The sequence below is a fragment of the Carassius gibelio genome, chromosome B22 (genome assembly GCF_023724105.1).
Source record: "Carassius gibelio isolate Cgi1373 ecotype wild population from Czech Republic chromosome B22, carGib1.2-hapl.c, whole genome shotgun sequence".
In the NCBI taxonomy this organism is placed as follows: Eukaryota; Metazoa; Chordata; class Actinopteri; order Cypriniformes; family Cyprinidae; genus Carassius; species Carassius gibelio.
This window is the reverse complement of record NC_068417.1, coordinates 43,452,598-43,472,597: the sequence shown is the minus strand read 5'-3', so window position 1 is coordinate 43,472,597 and position 20,000 is coordinate 43,452,598. Positions and strand designations below refer to the sequence as shown.

Sequence of the window (20,000 nt, the reverse complement as noted above, 5' to 3'; positions counted from 1 at the left end):
AAGTAGGAAAGAAAACCCAAAAGCTTAAAGCACCTGGTATTCCTAGGCAGTCTCTCATCAAAGTACTAACCAGACCTAAACCTGCTAAGATTCAGAGATCGGGCATTGACTCTTTTTTTTTTCTTCTTTTTTTTTAATGAAAGATTATTATATAATTCGTGAAATTTTCCAAAAAGATTAAAGCACCTGGTATTCCCAGGCAGTCTCCCATCCATGTACTAACCAGGCCCAAACCTGCAAATATTCAGAGATCGGGCATTGACTCTATTTTTTGGCAAAATTATTATATACTAAGTGAAAAATGTCCAAAAAGCTTACAGCACCTGGTATTCCCAGGCAGTCTCCCATCCATGTACTAACCAGGCCCAAACCTGCAAATATTCAGAGATCGGGCATTGACTCTATTTTTTGGCAAAATTATTATTTACTAAGTGAAAAATGTCCAAAAAGCTTACAGCACCTGGTATTCCCAGGCGGTCTCCCATCCAAGTACTAACCAGGCCCAAACCTGCTTAGCTTCCGAGATCAGACGAGATCGGGCATAGCCAGGTTGGTATGGCCGTAAGCGTAGTCTGCTGCAAAGAGAGGGCTATTTAAAAAACAGCCAATCTTATCGCCAGTACATTATATAAGTAGGAAAGAAAACCCAAAAGCTTAAAGCACCTGGTATTCCTAGGCAGTCTCTCATAAAAGTACTAACCAGACCTAAACCTGCTAAGATTCAGAGATCGGGCATTGACTCTATTTTTTGGCAAAATTATTATATACTAAGTGAAAAATGTCCAAAAAGATTAAAGCACCTGGTATTCCCAGGCAGTCTCCCATCCATGTACTAACCAGGCCCAAACCTGCAAATATTCAGAGATCGGGCATTGACTCTATTTTTTGGCAAAATTATTATATACTAAGTGAAAAATGTCCAAAAAGCTTACAGCACCTGGTATTCCCAGGCAGTCTCCCATCCATGTACTAACCAGGCCCAAACCTGCTAATATTCAGAGATCGGCATTGACTCTATTTTTTGGCAAAATTATTATATACTAAGTGAAAAATTTCCAAAACGCTTACAGCTCCTGGTATTCCCAGGCGGTCTCCCATCCAAGTATTAACCAGGCCCAAACCTGCTTAGCTTCCGAGATCAGATGAGATCGGGCATAGCCAGGTTGGTATGGCCGTAAGCGAAGTCTGCTGCAAAGAGAGGGCTATTTAAAGATCAGCCAATCTTATCGCCAGTACATTATATAAGTAGGAAAGAAAACCCAAAAGCTTAAAGCACCTGGTATTCCCAGGCAGTCTCCCATCCATGTACTAACCAGGCCCAAACCTGCTAATATTCAGAGATCGGGCATTGACTCTATTTTTTGGCAAAATTATTATATACTAAGTGAAAAATGTCCAAAAATCTTACAGCACCTGGTATTCCCAGGCGGTCTCCCATTCAAGTACTAACCAGGCCCAAACCTGCTTAGCTTCCGAGATCAGACGAGATCGGGCATAGCCAGGTTGGTATGGCCGTAAGCGAAGTCTGCTGCAAAGAGAGGGCTATTTAAAGAACAGCCAATCTTATCGCCAGTACATTATATAAGTAGGAAAGAAAACCCAAAAGCTTAAAGCACCTGGTATTCCTAGGCAGTCTCTCATAAAAGTACTAACCAGACCTAAACCTGCTAAGATTCAGAGATCGGGCATTGACTCTTTTTTTTTTTTTTTTTTATGAAAGATTATTATATAATTCGTGAAATTTTCCAAAAAGATTAAAGCACCTGGTATTCCCAGGCAGTCTCCCATCCATGTACTAACCAGGCCCAAACCTGCAAATATTCAGTGATCGGGCATTGACTCTATTTTTTGGCAAAATTATTATATACTAAGTGAAAAATGTCCAAAAAGCTTACAGCACCTGGTATTCCCAGGCAGTCTCCCATCCATGTACTAACCAGGCCCAAACCTGCAAATATTCAGAGATCAGACGAGATCGGGCATAGCCAGGTTGGTATGGCCGTAAGCGTAGTCTGCTGCAAAGAGAGGGCTATTTAAAGAACAGCCAATCTTATCGCCAGTACATTATATAAGTAGGAAAGAAAACCCAAAAGCTTAAAGCACCTGGTATTCCTAGGCAGTCTCTCATAAAAGTACTAACCAGACCTAAACCTGCTAAGATTCAGAGATCGGGCATTGACTCTATTTTTTGGCAAAATTATTATATACTAAGTGAAAAATGTCCAAAAAGATTAAAGCACCTGGTATTCCCAGGCAGTCTCCCATCCATGTACTAACCAGGCCCAAACCTGCAAATATTCAGTGATCGGGCATTGACTCTATTTTTTGGCAAAATTATTATATACTAAGTGAAAAATGTCCAAAAAGCTTACAGCACCTGGTATTCCCAGGCAGTCTCCCATCCATGTACTAACCAGGCCCAAACCTGCAAATATTCAGAGATCGGGCATTGACTCTATTTTTTGGCAAAATTATTATTTACTAAGTGAAAAATGTCCAAAAAGCTTACAGCACCTGGTATTCCCAGGCGGTCTCCCATCCAAGTACTAACCAGGCCCAAACCTGCTAATATTCAGAGATCGGCATTGACTCTATTTTTTGGCAAAATTATTATATACTAAGTGAAAAATTTCCAAAAAGCTTACAGCACCTGGTATTCCCAGGCGGTCTCCCATCCAAGTATTAACCAGGCCCAAACCTGCTTAGCTTCCGAGATCAGATGAGATCGGGCATAGCCAGGTTGGTATGGCCGTAAGCGAAGTCTGTTGCAAAGAGAGGGCTATTTAAAGATCAGCCAATCTTATCGCCAGTACATTATATAAGTAGGAAAGAAAACCCAAAAGCTTAAAGCACCTGGTATTCCCAGGCAGTCTCCCATCCTTGTACTAACCAGGCCCAAACCTGCTAATATTCAGAGATCGGGCATTGACTCTATTTTTTGGCAAAATTATTATATACTAAGTGAAAAATGTCCAAAAAGCTTACAGCACCTGGTATTCCCAGGCGGTCTCCCATTCAAGTACTAACCAGGCCCAAACCTGCTTAGCTTCCGAGATCAGACGAGATCGGGCATAGCCAGGTTGGTATGGCCGTAAGCGAAGTCTGCTGCAAAGAGAGGGCTATTTAAAGAACAGCCAATCTTATCGCCAGTACATTATATAAGTAGGAAAGAAAACCCAAAAGCTTAAAGCACCTGGTATTCCTAGGCAGTCTCTCATAAAAGTACTAACCAGACCTAAACCTGCTAAGATTCAGAGATCGGGCATTGACTCTTTTTTTTTTTATGAAAGATTATTATATAATTCGTGAAATTTTCCAAAAAGATTAAAGCACCTGGTATTCCCAGGCAGTCTCCCATCCATGTACTAACCAGGCCCAAACCTGCAAATATTCAGAGATCGGGCATTGACTCTTTTTTTTGGCAAAATTATTATATACTAAGTGAAAAATGTCCAAAAAGCTTACAGCACCTGGTATTCCCAGGCAGTCTCCCATCCATGTACTAACCAGGCCCAAACCTGCTAATATTCAGAGATCGGCATTGACTCTATTTTTTGGCAAAATTATTATATACTAAGTGAACAATTTCAAAAAAGCTTACAGCACCTGGTATTCCCAGGCGGTCTCCCATCCAAGTATTAACCAGGCCCAAACCTGCTTAGCTTCCGAGATCAGATGAGATCGGGCATAGCCAGGTTGGTATGGCCGTAAGCGAAGTTTGCTGCAAAGAGAGGGCTATTTAAAGATCAGCCAATCTTATCGCCAGTACATTATATAAGTAGGAAAGAAAACCCAAAAGCTTAAAGCACCTGGTATTCCTAGGCAGTCTCTCATAAAAGTACTAACCAGACCTAAACCTGCTAAGATTCAGAGATCGGGCATTGACTCTATTTTTTGGCAAAATTATTATATACTAAGTGAAAAATGTCCAAAAAGATTAAAGCACCTGGTATTCCCAGGCAGTCTCCCATCCATGTACTAACCAGGCCCAAACCTGCAAATATTCAGTGATCGGGCATTGACTCTATTTTTTGGCAAAATTATTATATACTAAGTGAAAAATGTCCAAAAAGCTTACAGCACTTGGTATTCCCAGGCAGTCTCCCATCCATGTACTAACCAGGCCCAAACCTGCTAATATTCAGCGATCGGCATTGACTCTATTTTTTGGCAAAATTATTATATACTAAGTGAAAAATTTCCAAAAAGCTTACAGCACCTGGTATTCCCAGGCGGTCTCCCATCCAAGTATTAACCAGGCCCAAACCTGCTTAGCTTCCGAGATCAGATGAGATCGGGCATAGCCAGGTTGGTATGGCCGTAAGCGAAGTCTGCTGCAAAGAGAGGGCTATATAAAGATCAGCCAATCTTATCGCCAGTACATTATATAAGTAGGAAAGAAAACCCAAAAGCTTAAAGCACCTGGTATTCCCAGGCAGTCTCCCATCCATGTACTAACCAGGCCCAAACCTGCTAATATTCAGAGATCGGGCATTGACTCTATTTTTTGGCAAAATTATTATATACTAAGTGAAAAATGTCCAAAAAGCTTACAGCACCTGGTATTCCTAGGCGGTCTCCCATTCAAGTACTAACCAGGCCCAAACCTGCTTAGCTTCCGAGATCAGACGAGATCGGGCATAACCAGGTTGGTATGGCCGTAAGCGAAGTCTGCTGCAAAGAGAGGGCTATTTAAAGAACAGCCAATCTTATCGCCAGTACATTATATAAGTAGGAAAGAAAACCCAAAAGCTTAAAGCACCTGGTATTCCTAGGCAGTCTCTCATAAAAGTACTAACCAGACCTAAACCTGCTAAGATTCAGAGATCGGGCATTGACTCTATTTTTTGGCAAAATTATTATATACTAAGTGAAAAATGTCCAAAAAGATTAAAGCACCTGGTATTCCCAGGCAGTCTCCCATCCATGTACTAACCAGGCCCAAACCTGCAAATATTCAGTGATCGGGCATTGACTCTATTTTTTGGCAAAATTATTATATACTAAGTGAAAAATGTCCAAAAAGCTTACAGCACTTGGTATTCCCAGGCAGTCTCCCATCCATGTACTAACCAGGCCCAAACCTGCTAATATTCAGCGATCGGCATTGACTCTATTTTTTGGCAAAATTATTATATACTAAGTGAAAAATTTCCAAAAAGCTTACAGCACCTGGTATTCCCAGGCGGTCTCCCATCCAAGTATTAACCAGGCCCAAACCTGCTTAGCTTCCGAGATCAGATGAGATCGGGCATAGCCAGGTTGGTATGGCCGTAAGCGAAGTCTGCTGCAAAGAGAGGGCTATTTAAAGATCAGCCAATCTTATCGCCAGTACATTATATAAGTAGGAAAGAAAACCCAAAAGCTTAAAGCACCTGGTATTCCCAGGCAGTCTCCCATCCATGTACTAACCAGGCCCAAACCTGCTAATATTCAGAGATCGGGCATTGACTCTATTTTTTGGCAAAATTATTATATACTAAGTGAAAAATGTCCAAAAAGCTTACAGCACCTGGTATTCCCAGGCGGTCTCCCATTCAAGTACTAACCAGGCCCAAACCTGCTTAGCTTCCGAGATCAGACGAGATCGGGCATAACCAGGTTGGTATGGCCGTAAGCGAAGTCTGCTGCAAAGAGAGGGCTATTTAAAGAACAGCCAATCTTATCGCCAGTACATTATATAAGTAGGAAAGAAAACCCAAAAGCTTAAAGCACCTGGTATTCCTAGGCAGTCTCTCATAAAAGTACTAACCAGACCTAAACCTGCTAAGATTCAGAGATCGGGCATTGACTCTATTTTTTGGCAAAATTATTATATACTAAGTGAAAAATGTCCAAAAAGATTAAAGCACCTGGTATTCCCAGGCAGTCTCCCATCCATGTACTAACCAGGCCCAAACCTGCAAATATTCAGAGATCGGGCATTGACTCTATTTTTTGGCAAAATTATTATATACTAAGTGAAAAATGTCCAAAAAGCTTACAGCACCTGGTATTCCCAGGCAGTCTCCCATCCATGTACTAACCAGGCCCAAACCTGCTTAGCTTCCGAGATCAGACGAGATCGGGCATAGCCAGGTTGGTATGGCCGTAAGCGAAGTCTGCTGCAAAGAGAGGGCTATTTAAAGATCAGCCAATCTTATCGCCAGTACATTATATAAGTAGGAAAGAAAACCCAAAAGCTTAAAGCACCTGGTATTCCCAGGCAGTCTCCCATCCATGTACTAACCAGGCCCAAACCTGCTAATATTCAGAGATCGGGCATTGACTCTATTTTTTGGCAAAATTATTATATACTAAGTGAAAAATGTCCAAAAAGCTTACAGCACCTGGTATTCCCAGGCGGTCTCCCATTCAAGTACTAACCAGGCCCAAACCTGCTTAGCTTCCGAGATCAGACGAGATCGGGCATAACCAGGTTGGTATGGCCGTAAGCGAAGTCTGCTGCAAAGAGAGGGCTATTTAAAGAACAGCCAATCTTATCGCCAGTACATTATATAAGTAGGAAAGAAAACCCAAAAGCTTAAAGCACCTGGTATTCCTAGGCAGTCTCTCATAAAAGTACTAACCAGACCTAAACCTGCTAAGATTCAGAGATCGGGCATTGACTCTATTTTTTGGCAAAATTATTATATACTAAGTGAAAAATGTCCAAAAAGATTAAAGCACCTGGTATTCCCAGGCAGTCTCCCATCCATGTACTAACCAGGCCCAAACCTGCAAATATTCAGTGATCGGGCATTGACTCTATTTTTTGGCAAAATTATTATATACTAAGTGAAAAATGTCCAAAAAGCTTACAGCACTTGGTATTCCCAGGCAGTCTCCCATCCATGTACTAACCAGGCCCAAACCTGCTAATATTCAGCGATCGGCATTGACTCTATTTTTTGGCAAAATTATTATATACTAAGTGAAAAATTTCCAAAAAGCTTACAGCACCTGGTATTCCCAGGCGGTCTCCCATCCAAGTATTAACCAGGCCCAAACCTGCTTAGCTTCCGAGATCAGATGAGATCGGGCATAGCCAGGTTGGTATGGCCGTAAGCGAAGTCTGCTGCAAAGAGAGGGCTATTTAAAGATCAGCCAATCTTATCGCCAGTACATTATATAAGTAGGAAAGAAAACCCAAAAGCTTAAAGCACCTGGTATTCCCAGGCAGTCTCCCATCCATGTACTAACCAGGCCCAAACCTGCTAATATTCAGAGATCGGGCATTGACTCTATTTTTTGGCAAAATTATTATATACTAAGTGAAAAATGTCCAAAAAGCTTACAGCACCTGGTATTCCCAGGCGGTCTCCCATTCAAGTACTAACCAGGCCCAAACCTGCTTAGCTTCCGAGATCAGACGAGATCGGGCATAACCAGGTTGGTATGGCCGTAAGCGAAGTCTGCTGCAAAGAGAGGGCTATTTAAAGAACAGCCAATCTTATCGCCAGTACATTATATAAGTAGGAAAGAAAACCCAAAAGCTTAAAGCACCTGGTATTCCTAGGCAGTCTCTCATAAAAGTACTAACCAGACCTAAACCTGCTAAGATTCAGAGATCGGGCATTGACTCTATTTTTTGGCAAAATTATTATATACTAAGTGAAAAATGTCCAAAAAGATTAAAGCACCTGGTATTCCCAGGCAGTCTCCCATCCATGTACTAACCAGGCCCAAACCTGCAAATATTCAGAGATCGGGCATTGACTCTATTTTTTGGCAAAATTATTATATACTAAGTGAAAAATGTCCAAAAAGCTTACAGCACCTGGTATTCCCAGGCAGTCTCCCATCCATGTACTAACCAGGCCCAAACCTGCTTAGCTTCCGAGATCAGACGAGATCGGGCATAGCCAGGTTGGTATGGCCGTAAGCGAAGTCTGCCGCAAAGAGAGGGCTATTTAAAGATCAGCCAATCTTATCGCCAGTACATTATATAAGTAGGAAAGAAAACCCAAAAGCTTAAAGCACCTGGTATTCCCAGGCAGTCTCCCATCCATGTACTAACCAGGCCCAAACCTGCTAATATTCAGAGATCGGGCATTGACTCTATTTTTTGGCAAAATTATTATATACTAAGTGAAAAATGTCCAAAAATCTTACAGCACCTGGTATTCCCAGGCGGTCTCCCATTCAAGTACTAACCAGGCCCAAACCTGCTTAGCTTCCGAGATCAGACGAGATCGGGCATAGCCAGGTTGGTATGGCCGTAAGCGAAGTCTGCTGCAAAGAGAGGGCTATTTAAAGAACAGCCAATCTTATCGCCAGTACATTATATAAGTAGGAAAGAAAACCCAAAAGCTTAAAGCACCTGGTATTCCTAGGCAGTCTCTCATAAAAGTACTAACCAGACCTAAACCTGCTAAGATTCAGAGATCGGGCATTGACTTTTTTTTTTTTTTTTTATGAAAGATTATTATATAATTCGTGAAATTTTCCAAAAAGATTAAAGCACCTGGTATTCCCAGGCAGTCTCCCATCCATGTACTAACCAGGCCCAAACCTGCAAATATTCAGTGATCGGGCATTGACTCTATTTTTTGGCAAAATTATTATATACTAAGTGAAAAATGTCCAAAAAGCTTACAGCACCTGGTATTCCCAGGCAGTCTCCCATCCATGTACTAACCAGGCCCAAACCTGCAAATATTCAGAGATCGGGCATTGACTCTATTTTTTGGCAAAATTATTATTTACTAAGTGAAAAATGTCCAAAAAGCTTACAGCACCTGGTATTCCCAGGCGGTCTCCCATCCAAGTACTAACCAGGCCCAAACCTGCTTAGCTTCCGAGATCAGACGAGATCGGGCATAGCCAGGTTGGTATGGCCGTAAGCGAAGTCTGCTGCAAAGAGAGGGCTATTTAAAGACCAGCCAATCTTATCGCCAGTACATTATATAAGTAGGAAAGAAAACCCAAAAGCTTAAAGCACCTGGTATTCCTAGGCAGTCTCTCATAAAAGTACTAACCAGACCTAAACCTGCTAAGATTCAGAGATCGGGCATTGACTCTATTTTTTGGCAAAATTATTATATACTAAGTGAAAAATGTCCAAAAAGATTAAAGCACCTGGTATTCCCAGGCAGTCTCCCATCCATGTACTAACCAGGCCCAAACCTGCAAATATTCAGAGATCGGGCATTGACTCTATTTTTTGGCAAAATTATTATATACTAAGTGAAAAATGTCCAAAAAGCTTACAGCACCTGGTATTCCCAGGCAGTCTCCCATCCATGTACTAACCAGGCCCAAACCTGCAAATATTCAGAGATCGGGCATTGACTCTATTTTTTGGCAAAATTATTATTTACTAAGTGAAAAATGTCCAAAAAGCTTACAGCACCTGGTATTCCCAGGCGGTCTCCCATCCAAGTACTAACCAGGCCCAAACCTGCTAATATTCAGAGATCGGCATTGACTCTATTTTTTGGCAAAATTATTATATACTAAGTGAAAAATTTCCAAAAAGCTTACAGCACCTGGTATTCCCAGGCGGTCTCCCATCCAAGTATTAACCAGGCCCAAACCTGCTTAGCTTCCGAGATCAGATGAGATCGGGCATAGCCAGGTTGGTATGGCCGTAAGCGAAGTCTGTTGCAAAGAGAGGGCTATTTAAAGATCAGCCAATCTTATCGCCAGTACATTATATAAGTAGGAAAGAAAACCCAAAAGCTTAAAGCACCTGGTATTCCCAGGCAGTCTCCCATCCATGTACTAACCAGGCCCAAACCTGCAAATATTCAGAGATCGGGCATTGACTCTTTTTTTTGGCAAAATTATTATATACTAAGTGAAAAATGTCCAAAAAGCTTACAGCACCTGGTATTCCCAGGCAGTCTCCCATCCATGTACTAACCAGGCCCAAACCTGCTAATATTCAGAGATCGGCATTGACTCTATTTTTTGGCAAAATTATTATATACTAAGTGAAAAATTTCAAAAAAGCTTACAGCACCTGGTATTCCCAGGCGGTCTCCCATCCAAGTATTAACCAGGCCCAAACCTGCTTAGCTTCCGAGATCAGATGAGATCGGGCATAGCCAGGTTGGTATGGCCGTAAGCGAAGTTTGCTGCAAAGAGAGGGCTATTTAAAGATCAGCCAATCTTATCGCCAGTACATTATATAAGTAGGAAAGAAAACCCAAAAGCTTAAAGCACCTGGTATTCCTAGGCAGTCTCTCATAAAATTACTAACCAGACCTAAACCTGCTAAGATTCAGAGATAGGGCATTGACTCTTTTTTTTTTTTTTTTTTTTATGAAAGATTATTATATAATTCGTGAAATTTTCCAAAAAGCTTACAGCACCTGGTATTTCCAGGCAGTCTCCCATCCATGTACTAACCAGGCCCAAACCTGCAAATATTCAGAGATCGGGCATTGACTCTATTTTTTGGCAAAATTATTATATACTAAGTGAAAAATGTCCAAAAAGCTTACAGCACCTGGTATTCCCAGGCAGTCTCCCATCCATGTACTAACCAGGCCCAAACCTGCTAATGTTCAGAGATCGGGCATTGACTCTATTTTTTGGCAAAATTATTATATACTAAGTGAAAAATGTCCAAAAAGCTTACAGCACCTGGTATTCCCAGGCGGTCTCTCATCCAAGTACTAACCAGGCCCAAACCTGCTTAGCTTCCGAGATCAGACGAGATCGGGCATAGCCAGGTTGGTATGGCCGTAAGCGAAGTCTGCTGAAAAGAGAGGGCTATTTAAAGACCAGCCAATCTTATCGCCAGTACATTATATAAGTAGGAAAGAAAACCCAAAAGCTTAAAGCATTGACTCTTTTTTTTTTTTTATGAAAGATTATTATATAATTCGTGAAATTTTCCAAAAAGATTAAAGCACCTGGTATTCCCAGGCAGTCTCCCATCCATGTACTAACCAGGCCCAAACCTGCAAATATTCAGTGATCGGGCATTGACTCTATTTTTTGGCAAAATTATTATATACTAAGTGAAAAATGTCCAAAAAGCTTACAGCACCTGGTATTCCCAGGCAGTCTCCCATCCGTGTACTAACCAGGCCCAAACATGCTTAGCTTCCGAGATCAGACGAGATCGGGCATAGCCAGGTTGGTATGGCCATAAGCGTAGTCTGCTGCAAAGAGAGGGCTATTTAAAGAACAGCCAATCTTATCGCCAGTACATTATATAAGTAGGAAAGAAAACCCAAAAGCTTAAAGCACCTGGTATTCCCAGGCAGTCTCCCATCCATGTACTAACCAGGCCCAAACCTGCTAATATTCAGAGATCGGGCATTGACTCTATTTTTTGGCAAAATTATTATATACTAAGTGAAAAATGTCCAAAAAGCTTACAGCACCTGGTATTCCCAGGCGGTTTCCCATTCAAGTACTAACCAGGCCCAAACCTGCTTAGCTTCCGAGATCAGACGAGATCGGGCATAGCCAGGTTGGTATGGCCGTAAGCGAAGTCTGCTGCAAAGAGAGGGCTATTTAAAAAACAGCCAATCTTATCGCCAGTACATTATATAAGTAGGAAAGAAAACCCAAAAGCTTAAAGCACCTGGTATTCCTAGGCAGTCTCTCATAAAAGTACTAACCAGACCTAAACCTGCTAAGATTCAGAGATCGGGCATTGACTCTAATTTTTGGCAAAATTATTATATACTAAGTGAAAAATGTCCAAAAAGATTAAAGCACCTGGTATTCCCAGGCAGTCTCCCATCCATGTACTAACCATGCCCAAACCTGCAAATATTCAGAGATCGGGCATTGACTCTATTTTTTGGCAAAATTATTATATACTAAGTGAAAAATGTCCAAAAAGCTTACAGCACCTGGTATTCCCAGGCAGTCTCCCATCCATGTACTAACCAGGCCCAAACCTGCTAATATTCAGAGATCGGCATTGACTCTATTTTTTGGCAAAATTATTATATACTAAGTGAAAAATTTCCAAAAAGCTTACAGCACCTAGTATTCCCAGGCGGTCTCCCATCCAAGTATTAACCAGGCCCAAACCTGCTTAGCTTCCGAGATCAGATCAGATCGGGCATAGCCAGGTTGGTATGGCCGTAAGCGAAGTCTGCTGCAAAGAGAGGGCTATTTAAAGATCAGCCAATCTTATCGCCAGTACATTATATAAGTAGGAAAGAAAACCCAAAAGCTTAAAGCACCTGGTATTCCCAGGCAGTCTCCCATCCATGTACTAACCAGGCCCAAACCTGCTAATATTCAGAGATCGGGCATTGACTCTATTTTTTGGCAAAATTATTATATACTAAGTGAAAAATGTCCATAAAGCTTACAGCACCTGGTATTCCCAGGCGGTCTCCCATTCAAGTACTAACCAGGCCCAAACCTGCTTAGCTTCCGAGATCAGACGAGATCGGGCATAGCCAGGTTGGTATGGCCGTAAGCGAAGTCTGCTGCAAAGAGAGGGCTATTTAAAGAACAGCCAATCTTATCGCCAGTACATTATATACAGTATTGTTCAAAATAATAGCAGTACAATGTGACTAACCAGAATAATCAAGGTTTTTCGTATATTTTTTTATTGCTACGTGGCAAACAAGTTACCAGTAGGTTCAGTAGATTCTCAGAAAACAAATGAGACCCAGCATTCATGATATGCACGCTCTTAAGGCTGTGCAATTGGGCAATTAGTTGAATTAGTTGAAAGGGATGTGTTCAAAAAAATAGCAGTGTGGCATTCAATCACTGAGGTCATCAATTTTGTGAAGAAACAGGTGTGAATCAGGTGGCCCCTATTTAAGGATGAAGCCAACACTTGTTGAACATGCATTTGAAAGCTGAGGAAAATGGGTCGTTCAAGACATTGTTCAGAAGAACAGCGTACTTTGATTAAAAAGTTGATTAGAGAGGGGAAAACCTATAAAGAGGTGCAAAAAATGATAGGCTGTTCAGCTAAAATGATCTCCAATGCCTTAAAATGGAGAGCAAAACCAGAGAGACGTGGAAGAAAACGGAAGACAACCATCAAAATGGATAGAAGAATAACCAGAATGGCAAAGGCTCAGCCAATGATCACCTCCAGGATGATCAAAGACAGTCTGGAGTTACCTGTAAGTACTGTGACAGTTAGAAGACGTCTGTGTGAAGCTAATCTATTTTCAAGAATCCCCCGCAAAGTCCCTCTGTTAAAAAAAAGGCATGTGCAGAAGAGGTTACAATTTGCCAAAGAACACATCAACTGGCCTAAAGAGAAATGGAGGAACATTTTGTGGACTGATGAGAGTAAAATTGTTCTTTTTGGGTCCAAGGGCCACAGGCAGTTTGTGAGACGACCCCCAAACTCTGAATTCAAGCCACAGTACACAGTGAAGACAGTGAAGCATGGAGGTGCAAGCATCATGATATGGGCATGTTTCTCCTACTATGGTGTTGGGCCTATTTATCGCATACCAGGGATCATGGATCAGTTTGCATATGTTAAAATACTTGAAGAGGTCATGTTGCCCTATGCTGAAGAGGACATGCCCTTGAAATGGTTGTTTCAACAAGACAATGACCCAAAACACACTAGTAAACGGGCAAAGTCTTGGTTCCAAACCAACAAAATTAATGTTATGGAGTGGCCAGCCCAATCTCCAGACCTTAATCCAATTGAGAACTTGTGGGGTGATATCAAAAATGCTGTTTCTGAAGCAAAACCAAGAAATGTGAATGAATTGTGGAATGTTGTTAAAGAATCATGGAGTGGAATAACAGCTGAGAGGTGCCACAAGTTGGATGACTCCATGCCACACAGATGTCAAGCAGTTTTAAAAAACTGTGGTCATACAACTAAATATTAGTTTAGTGATTCACAGGATTGCTAAATCCCAGAAAAAAAAAAAATGTTTGTACAAAATAGTTTTGAGTTTGTACAGTCAAAGGTAGACACTGCTATTTTTTTGAACACACCCCTTTCAACTAATTGCCCAATTGCACAGCCTTAAGAGCGTGCATATCATGAATGCTGGGTCTTGTTTGTTTTCTGACAATCTACTGAACCTACTGGTAACTTGTTTGCCACGTAGCAATAAAAAATATACTAAAAAAATTGATTATTCTGGTTAGTCACATTGTACTGCTATTATTTTGAACAATACTGTAAGTAGGAAAGAAAACCCAAAAGCTTAAAGCACCTGGTATTCCTAGGCAGTCTCTCATAAAAGTACTAACCAGACCTAAACCTGCTAAGATTCAGAGATCGGGCATTGACTCTTTTTTTTTTTTTTATGAAAGATTATTATATAATTCGTGAAATTTTCCAAAAAGCTTACAGCACCTGGTATTCCCAGGCAGTCTCCCATCCATGTACTAACCAGGCCCAAACCTGCAAATATTCAGTGATCGGGCATTGACTATTTTTTGGCAAAATTATTATATACTAAGTGAAAAATGTCCAAAAAGCTTACAGCACCTGGTATTCCCAGGCGGTTTCCCATCCAAGTACTAACCAGGCCCAAACCTGCTTAGCTTCCGAGATCAGACGAGATCGGGCATAGCCAGGTTGGTATGGCCGTAAGCGAAGTCTGCTGCAAAGAGAGGGCTATTTAAAGACCAGCCAATCTTATCGCCAGTACATTATATAAGTAGGAAAGAAAACCCAAAAGCTTAAAGCACCTGGTATTCCTAGGCAGTCTCTCATCAAAGTACTAACCAGACCTAAACCTGCTAAGATTCAGAGATCGGGCATTGACTCTTTTTTTTTTTTTTCTTTTTTTTTAATGAAAGATTATTATATAATTCGTGAAATTTTCCAAAAAGATTAAAGCACCTGGTATTCCCAGGCAGTCTCCCATCCATGTACTAACCAGGCCCAAACCTGCAAATATTCAGTGATCGGGCATTGACTCTATTTTTTGGCAAAATTATTATATACTAAGTGAAAAATGTCCAAAAAGCTTACAGCACCTGGTATTCCCAGGCAGTCTCCCATCCATGTACTAACCAGGCCCAAACCTGCAAATATTCAGAGATCGGGCATTGACTCTGTTTTTTGGCAAAATTATTATTTACTAAGTGAAAAATGTCCAAAAAGCTTACAGCACCTGGTATTCCCAGGCGGTCTCCCATCCAAGTACTAAACAGGCCCAAACCTGCTTAGCTTCCGAGATCAGACGAGATCGGGCATAGCCAGGTTGGTATGGCCGTAAGCGAAGTCTGCTGCAAAGAGAGGGCTATTTAAAAAACAGCCAATCTTATCGCCAGTACATTATATAAGTAGGAAAGAAAACCCAAAAGCTTAAAGCACCTGGTATTCCTAGGCAGTCTCTCATAAAAGTACTAACCAGACCTAAACCTGCTAAGATTCAGAGATCGGGCATTGACTCTAATTTTTGGCAAAATTATTATATACTAAGTGAAAAATGTCCAAAAAGATTAAAGCACCTGGTATTCCCAGGCAGTCTCCCATCCATGTACTAACCATGCCCAAACCTGCAAATATTCAGAGATCGGGCATTGACTCTATTTTTTGGCAAAATTATTATATACTAAGTGAAAAATGTCCAAAAAGCTTACAGCACCTGGTATTCCCAGGCAGTCTCCCATCCATGTACTAACCAGGCCCAAACCTGCTAATATTCAGAGATCGGCATTGACTCTATTTTTTGGCAAAATTATTATATACTAAGTGAAAAATTTCCAAAAAGCTTACAGCACCTAGTATTCCCAGGCGGTCTCCCATCCAAGTATTAACCAGGCCCAAACCTGCTTAGCTTCCGAGATCAGATCAGATCGGGCATAGCCAGGTTGGTATGGCCGTAAGCGAAGTCTGCTGCAAAGAGAGGGCTATTTAAAGATCAGCCAATCTTATCGCCAGTACATTATATAAGTAGGAAAGAAAACCCAAAAGCTTAAAGCACCTGGTATTCCCAGGCAGTCTCCCATCCATGTACTAACCAGGCCCAAACCTGCTAATATTCAGAGATCGGGCATTGACTCTATTTTTTGGCAAAATTATTATATACTAAGTGAAAAATGTCCATAAAGCTTACAGCACCTGGTATTCCCAGGCGGTCTCCCATTCAAGTACTAACCAGGCCCAAACCTGCTTAGCTTCCGAGATCAGACGAGATCGGGCATAGCCAGGTTGGTATGGCCGTAAGCGAAGTCTGCTGCAAAGAGAGGGCTATTTAAAGAACAGCCAATCTTATCGCCAGTACATTATATACAGTATTGTTCAAAATAATAGCAGTACAATGTGACTAACCAGAATAATCAAGGTTTTTCGTATATTTTTTTATTGCTACGTGGCAAACAAGTTACCAGTAGGTTCAGTAGATTCTCAGAAAACAAATGAGACCCAGCATTCATGATATGCACGCTCTTAAGGCTGTGCAATTGGGCAATTAGTTGAATTAGTTGAAAGGGATGTGTTCAAAAAAATAGCAGTGTGGCATTCAATCACTGAGGTCATCAATTTTGTGAAGAAACAGGTGTGAATCAGGTGGCCCCTATTTAAGGATGAAGCCAACACTTGTTGAACATGCATTTGAAAGCTGAGGAAAATGGGTCGTTCAAGACATTGTTCAGAAGAACAGCGTACTTTGATTAAAAAGTTGATTAGAGAGGGGAAAACCTATAAAGAGGTGCAAAAAATGATAGGCTGTTCAGCTAAAATGATCTCCAATGCCTTAAAATGGAGAGCAAAACCAGAGAGACGTGGAAGAAAACGGAAGACAACCATCAAAATGGATAGAAGAATAACCAGAATGGCAAAGGCTCAGCCAATGATCACCTCCAGGATGATCAAAGACAGTCTGGAGTTACCTGTAAGTACTGTGACAGTTAGAAGACGTCTGTGTGAAGCTAATCTATTTTCAAGAATCCCCCGCAAAGTCCCTCTGTTAAAAAAAAGGCATGTGCAGAAGAGGTTACAATTTGCCAAAGAACACATCAACTGGCCTAAAGAGAAATGGAGGAACATTTTGTGGACTGATGAGAGTAAAATTGTTCTTTTTGGGTCCAAGGGCCACAGGCAGTTTGTGAGACGACCCCCAAACTCTGAATTCAAGCCACAGTACACAGTGAAGACAGTGAAGCATGGAGGTGCAAGCATCATGATATGGGCATGTTTCTCCTACTATGGTGTTGGGCCTATTTATCGCATACCAGGGATCATGGATCAGTTTGCATATGTTAAAATACTTGAAGAGGTCATGTTGCCCTATGCTGAAGAGGACATGCCCTTGAAATGGTTGTTTCAACAAGACAATGACCCAAAACACACTAGTAAACGGGCAAAGTCTTGGTTCCAAACCAACAAAATTAATGTTATGGAGTGGCCAGCCCAATCTCCAGACCTTAATCCAATTGAGAACTTGTGGGGTGATATCAAAAATGCTGTTTCTGAAGCAAAACCAAGAAATGTGAATGAATTGTGGAATGTTGTTAAAGAATCATGGAGTGGAATAACAGCTGAGAGGTGCCACAAGTTGGATGACTCCATGCCACACAGATGTCAAGCAGTTTTAAAAAACTGTGGTCATACAACTAAATATTAGTTTAGTGATTCACAGGATTGCTAAATCCCAGAAAAAAAAAAAATGTTTGTACAAAATAGTTTTGAGTTTGTACAGTCAAAGGTAGACACTGCTATTTTTTTGAACACACCCCTTTCAACTAATTGCCCAATTGCACAGCCTTAAGAGCGTGCATATCATGAATGCTGGGTCTTGTTTGTTTTCTGACAATCTACTGAACCTACTGGTAACTTGTTTGCCACGTAGCAATAAAAAATATACTAAAAAAATTGATTATTCTGGTTAGTCACATTGTACTGCTATTATTTTGAACAATACTGTAAGTAGGAAAGAAAACCCAAAAGCTTAAAGCACCTGGTATTCCTAGGCAGTCTCTCATAAAAGTACTAACCAGACCTAAACCTGCTAAGATTCAGAGATCGGGCATTGACTCTTTTTTTTTTTTTTATGAAAGATTATTATATAATTCGTGAAATTTTCCAAAAAGCTTACAGCACCTGGTATTCCCAGGCAGTCTCCCATCCATGTACTAACCAGGCCCAAACCTGCAAATATTCAGTGATCGGGCATTGACTATTTTTTGGCAAAATTATTATATACTAAGTGAAAAATGTCCAAAAAGCTTACAGCACCTGGTATTCCCAGGCGGTTTCCCATCCAAGTACTAACCAGGCCCAAACCTGCTTAGCTTCCGAGATCAGACGAGATCGGGCATAGCCAGGTTGGTATGGCCGTAAGCGAAGTCTGCTGCAAAGAGAGGGCTATTTAAAGACCAGCCAATCTTATCGCCAGTACATTATATAAGTAGGAAAGAAAACCCAAAAGCTTAAAGCACCTGGTATTCCTAGGCAGTCTCTCATCAAAGTACTAACCAGACCTAAACCTGCTAAGATTCAGAGATCGGGCATTGACTCTTTTTTTTTTTTTTCTTTTTTTTTAATGAAAGATTATTATATAATTCGTGAAATTTTCCAAAAAGATTAAAGCACCTGGTATTCCCAGGCAGTCTCCCATCCATGTACTAACCAGGCCCAAACCTGCAAATATTCAGTGATCGGGCATTGACTCTATTTTTTGGCAAAATTATTATATACTAAGTGAAAAATGTCCAAAAAGCTTACAGCACCTGGTATTCCCAGGCAGTCTCCCATCCATGTACTAACCAGGCCCAAACCTGCAAATATTCAGAGATCGGGCATTGACTCTGTTTTTTGGCAAAATTATTATTTACTAAGTGAAAAATGTCCAAAAAGCTTACAGCACCTGGTATTCCCAGGCGGTCTCCCATCCAAGTACTAAACAGGCCCAAACCTGCTTAGCTTCCGAGATCAGACGAGATCGGGCATAGCCAGGTTGGTATGGCCGTAAGCGTAGTCTGCTGCAAAGAGAGGGCTATTTAAAAAACAGCCAATCTTATCGCCAGTACATTATATAAGTAGGAAAGAAAACCCAAAAGCTTAAAGCACCTGGTATTCCTAGGCAGTCTCTCATAAAAGTACTAACCAGACCTAAACCTGCTAAGATTCAGAGATCGGGCATTGACTCTATTTTTTGGCAAAATTATTATATACTAAGTGAAAAATGTCCAAAAAGATTAAAGCACCTGGTATTCCCAGGCAGTCTCCCATCCATGTACTAACCAGGCCCAAACCTGCAAATATTCAGAGATCGGGCATTGACTCTATTTTTTGGCAAAATTATTATATACTAAGTGAAAAATGTCCAAAAAGCTTACAGCACCTGGTATTCCCAGGCAGTCTCCCATCCATGTACTAACCAGGCCCAAACCTGCTAATATTCAGAGATCGGCATTGACTCTATTTTTTGGCAAAATTATTATATACTAAGTGAAAAATTTCCAAAAAGCTTACAGCACCTGGTATTCCCAGGCGGTCTCCCATCCAAGTATTAACCAGGCCCAAACCTGCTTAGCTTCCGAGATCAGACGAGATCGGGCATAGCCAGGTTGGTATGGCCGTAAGCGTAGTCTGCTGCAAAGAGAGGGCTATTTAAAGAACAGCCAATCTTATCGCCAGTACATTATATAAGTAGGAAAGAAAACCCAAAAGCTTAAAGCACCTGGTATTCCTAGGCAGTCTCTCATAAAAGTACTAACCAGACCTAAACCTGCTAAGATTCAGAGATCGGGCATTGACTCTATTTTTTGGCAAAATTATTATATACTAAGTGAAATATGTCCAAAAAGATTAAAGCACCTGGTATTCCCAGGCAGTCTCCCATCCATGTACTAACCAGGCCCAAACCTGCAAATATTCAGAGATCGGCATTGACTCTATTTTTTGGCAAAATTATTATATACTAAGTGAAAAATGTCCAAAAAGCTTACAGCACCTGGTATTCCCAGGCGGTCTCTCATCCAAGTACTAACCAGGCCCAAACCTGCTTAGCTTCCGAGATCAGACGAGATCGGGCATAGCCAGGTTGGTATGGCCGTAAGCGAAGTCTGCTGAAAAGAGAGGGCTATTTAAAGACCAGCCAATCTTATCGCCAGTACATTATATAAGTAGGAAAGAAAACCCAAAA

At 41.1% G+C, this 20,000-nt stretch overlaps 32 non-coding genes and 1 pseudogene across 32 annotated transcripts; all 33 read right to left on the bottom strand.

Moving 5' to 3' along the window:
* Positions 1-448: 448 nt before the first annotated feature.
* On the bottom strand, positions 449-567 carry LOC127996618 (5S ribosomal RNA). Its single transcript, XR_008169516.1, has one exon. It is a non-coding gene; the product is annotated as a 5S ribosomal RNA (ribosomal RNA).
* A 494-nt stretch (positions 568-1,061) lies between these two features.
* LOC128002866 (5S ribosomal RNA) lies at positions 1,062-1,180 on the bottom strand. Its single transcript, XR_008175601.1, has one exon. It is a non-coding gene; the product is annotated as a 5S ribosomal RNA (ribosomal RNA).
* A 221-nt stretch (positions 1,181-1,401) lies between these two features.
* LOC128000087 (5S ribosomal RNA) lies at positions 1,402-1,520 on the bottom strand. Its single transcript, XR_008172884.1, has one exon. It is a non-coding gene; the product is annotated as a 5S ribosomal RNA (ribosomal RNA).
* A 368-nt stretch (positions 1,521-1,888) lies between these two features.
* On the bottom strand, positions 1,889-2,007 carry LOC128007179 (uncharacterized; annotated as a pseudogene).
* Positions 2,008-2,638: 631 nt separating this feature from the next.
* On the bottom strand, positions 2,639-2,757 carry LOC127995456 (5S ribosomal RNA). The gene has a single exon (XR_008168403.1). It is a non-coding gene; the product is annotated as a 5S ribosomal RNA (ribosomal RNA).
* Positions 2,758-2,978: 221 nt separating this feature from the next.
* LOC127994638 (5S ribosomal RNA) lies at positions 2,979-3,097 on the bottom strand. The gene has a single exon (XR_008167615.1). It is a non-coding gene; the product is annotated as a 5S ribosomal RNA (ribosomal RNA).
* Positions 3,098-3,594: 497 nt separating this feature from the next.
* On the bottom strand, positions 3,595-3,713 carry LOC127995454 (5S ribosomal RNA). The gene has a single exon (XR_008168402.1). It is a non-coding gene; the product is annotated as a 5S ribosomal RNA (ribosomal RNA).
* Positions 3,714-4,207: 494 nt separating this feature from the next.
* On the bottom strand, positions 4,208-4,326 carry LOC127995453 (5S ribosomal RNA). The gene has a single exon (XR_008168401.1). It is a non-coding gene; the product is annotated as a 5S ribosomal RNA (ribosomal RNA).
* Positions 4,327-4,547: 221 nt separating this feature from the next.
* Positions 4,548-4,666, bottom strand: LOC127997531 (5S ribosomal RNA). Its single transcript, XR_008170394.1, has one exon. It is a non-coding gene; the product is annotated as a 5S ribosomal RNA (ribosomal RNA).
* Positions 4,667-5,160: 494 nt separating this feature from the next.
* LOC127995452 (5S ribosomal RNA) lies at positions 5,161-5,279 on the bottom strand. Its single transcript, XR_008168400.1, has one exon. It is a non-coding gene; the product is annotated as a 5S ribosomal RNA (ribosomal RNA).
* Positions 5,280-5,500: 221 nt separating this feature from the next.
* Positions 5,501-5,619, bottom strand: LOC127994347 (5S ribosomal RNA). The gene has a single exon (XR_008167339.1). It is a non-coding gene; the product is annotated as a 5S ribosomal RNA (ribosomal RNA).
* A 358-nt stretch (positions 5,620-5,977) lies between these two features.
* LOC128002678 (5S ribosomal RNA) lies at positions 5,978-6,096 on the bottom strand. The gene has a single exon (XR_008175421.1). It is a non-coding gene; the product is annotated as a 5S ribosomal RNA (ribosomal RNA).
* A 221-nt stretch (positions 6,097-6,317) lies between these two features.
* On the bottom strand, positions 6,318-6,436 carry LOC127994346 (5S ribosomal RNA). Its single transcript, XR_008167338.1, has one exon. It is a non-coding gene; the product is annotated as a 5S ribosomal RNA (ribosomal RNA).
* A 494-nt stretch (positions 6,437-6,930) lies between these two features.
* On the bottom strand, positions 6,931-7,049 carry LOC127995451 (5S ribosomal RNA). The gene has a single exon (XR_008168399.1). It is a non-coding gene; the product is annotated as a 5S ribosomal RNA (ribosomal RNA).
* A 221-nt stretch (positions 7,050-7,270) lies between these two features.
* LOC127994345 (5S ribosomal RNA) lies at positions 7,271-7,389 on the bottom strand. Its single transcript, XR_008167337.1, has one exon. It is a non-coding gene; the product is annotated as a 5S ribosomal RNA (ribosomal RNA).
* Positions 7,390-7,747: 358 nt separating this feature from the next.
* On the bottom strand, positions 7,748-7,866 carry LOC128002677 (5S ribosomal RNA). Its single transcript, XR_008175420.1, has one exon. It is a non-coding gene; the product is annotated as a 5S ribosomal RNA (ribosomal RNA).
* A 221-nt stretch (positions 7,867-8,087) lies between these two features.
* Positions 8,088-8,206, bottom strand: LOC128000086 (5S ribosomal RNA). The gene has a single exon (XR_008172883.1). It is a non-coding gene; the product is annotated as a 5S ribosomal RNA (ribosomal RNA).
* Positions 8,207-8,708: 502 nt separating this feature from the next.
* On the bottom strand, positions 8,709-8,827 carry LOC127996606 (5S ribosomal RNA). The gene has a single exon (XR_008169505.1). It is a non-coding gene; the product is annotated as a 5S ribosomal RNA (ribosomal RNA).
* A 631-nt stretch (positions 8,828-9,458) lies between these two features.
* Positions 9,459-9,577, bottom strand: LOC127995449 (5S ribosomal RNA). The gene has a single exon (XR_008168396.1). It is a non-coding gene; the product is annotated as a 5S ribosomal RNA (ribosomal RNA).
* Positions 9,578-9,934: 357 nt separating this feature from the next.
* Positions 9,935-10,053, bottom strand: LOC127995448 (5S ribosomal RNA). The gene has a single exon (XR_008168395.1). It is a non-coding gene; the product is annotated as a 5S ribosomal RNA (ribosomal RNA).
* A 507-nt stretch (positions 10,054-10,560) lies between these two features.
* Positions 10,561-10,679, bottom strand: LOC127999828 (5S ribosomal RNA). Its single transcript, XR_008172635.1, has one exon. It is a non-coding gene; the product is annotated as a 5S ribosomal RNA (ribosomal RNA).
* Positions 10,680-10,969: 290 nt separating this feature from the next.
* Positions 10,970-11,088, bottom strand: LOC128005584 (5S ribosomal RNA). The gene has a single exon (XR_008178225.1). It is a non-coding gene; the product is annotated as a 5S ribosomal RNA (ribosomal RNA).
* A 221-nt stretch (positions 11,089-11,309) lies between these two features.
* On the bottom strand, positions 11,310-11,428 carry LOC127997670 (5S ribosomal RNA). The gene has a single exon (XR_008170532.1). It is a non-coding gene; the product is annotated as a 5S ribosomal RNA (ribosomal RNA).
* Positions 11,429-11,922: 494 nt separating this feature from the next.
* On the bottom strand, positions 11,923-12,041 carry LOC128004660 (5S ribosomal RNA). Its single transcript, XR_008177344.1, has one exon. It is a non-coding gene; the product is annotated as a 5S ribosomal RNA (ribosomal RNA).
* A 221-nt stretch (positions 12,042-12,262) lies between these two features.
* On the bottom strand, positions 12,263-12,381 carry LOC127994637 (5S ribosomal RNA). The gene has a single exon (XR_008167614.1). It is a non-coding gene; the product is annotated as a 5S ribosomal RNA (ribosomal RNA).
* A 1,996-nt stretch (positions 12,382-14,377) lies between these two features.
* On the bottom strand, positions 14,378-14,496 carry LOC127994826 (5S ribosomal RNA). The gene has a single exon (XR_008167796.1). It is a non-coding gene; the product is annotated as a 5S ribosomal RNA (ribosomal RNA).
* A 512-nt stretch (positions 14,497-15,008) lies between these two features.
* LOC127995075 (5S ribosomal RNA) lies at positions 15,009-15,127 on the bottom strand. The gene has a single exon (XR_008168039.1). It is a non-coding gene; the product is annotated as a 5S ribosomal RNA (ribosomal RNA).
* A 494-nt stretch (positions 15,128-15,621) lies between these two features.
* Positions 15,622-15,740, bottom strand: LOC128004659 (5S ribosomal RNA). Its single transcript, XR_008177343.1, has one exon. It is a non-coding gene; the product is annotated as a 5S ribosomal RNA (ribosomal RNA).
* A 221-nt stretch (positions 15,741-15,961) lies between these two features.
* LOC127994636 (5S ribosomal RNA) lies at positions 15,962-16,080 on the bottom strand. Its single transcript, XR_008167613.1, has one exon. It is a non-coding gene; the product is annotated as a 5S ribosomal RNA (ribosomal RNA).
* Positions 16,081-18,076: 1,996 nt separating this feature from the next.
* On the bottom strand, positions 18,077-18,195 carry LOC127994823 (5S ribosomal RNA). The gene has a single exon (XR_008167794.1). It is a non-coding gene; the product is annotated as a 5S ribosomal RNA (ribosomal RNA).
* Positions 18,196-18,707: 512 nt separating this feature from the next.
* LOC127995074 (5S ribosomal RNA) lies at positions 18,708-18,826 on the bottom strand. Its single transcript, XR_008168038.1, has one exon. It is a non-coding gene; the product is annotated as a 5S ribosomal RNA (ribosomal RNA).
* Positions 18,827-19,320: 494 nt separating this feature from the next.
* LOC127998251 (5S ribosomal RNA) lies at positions 19,321-19,439 on the bottom strand. The gene has a single exon (XR_008171099.1). It is a non-coding gene; the product is annotated as a 5S ribosomal RNA (ribosomal RNA).
* Positions 19,440-19,796: 357 nt separating this feature from the next.
* Positions 19,797-19,915, bottom strand: LOC127999826 (5S ribosomal RNA). Its single transcript, XR_008172633.1, has one exon. It is a non-coding gene; the product is annotated as a 5S ribosomal RNA (ribosomal RNA).
* Between the last annotated feature and the right edge of the window lie 85 nt (positions 19,916-20,000).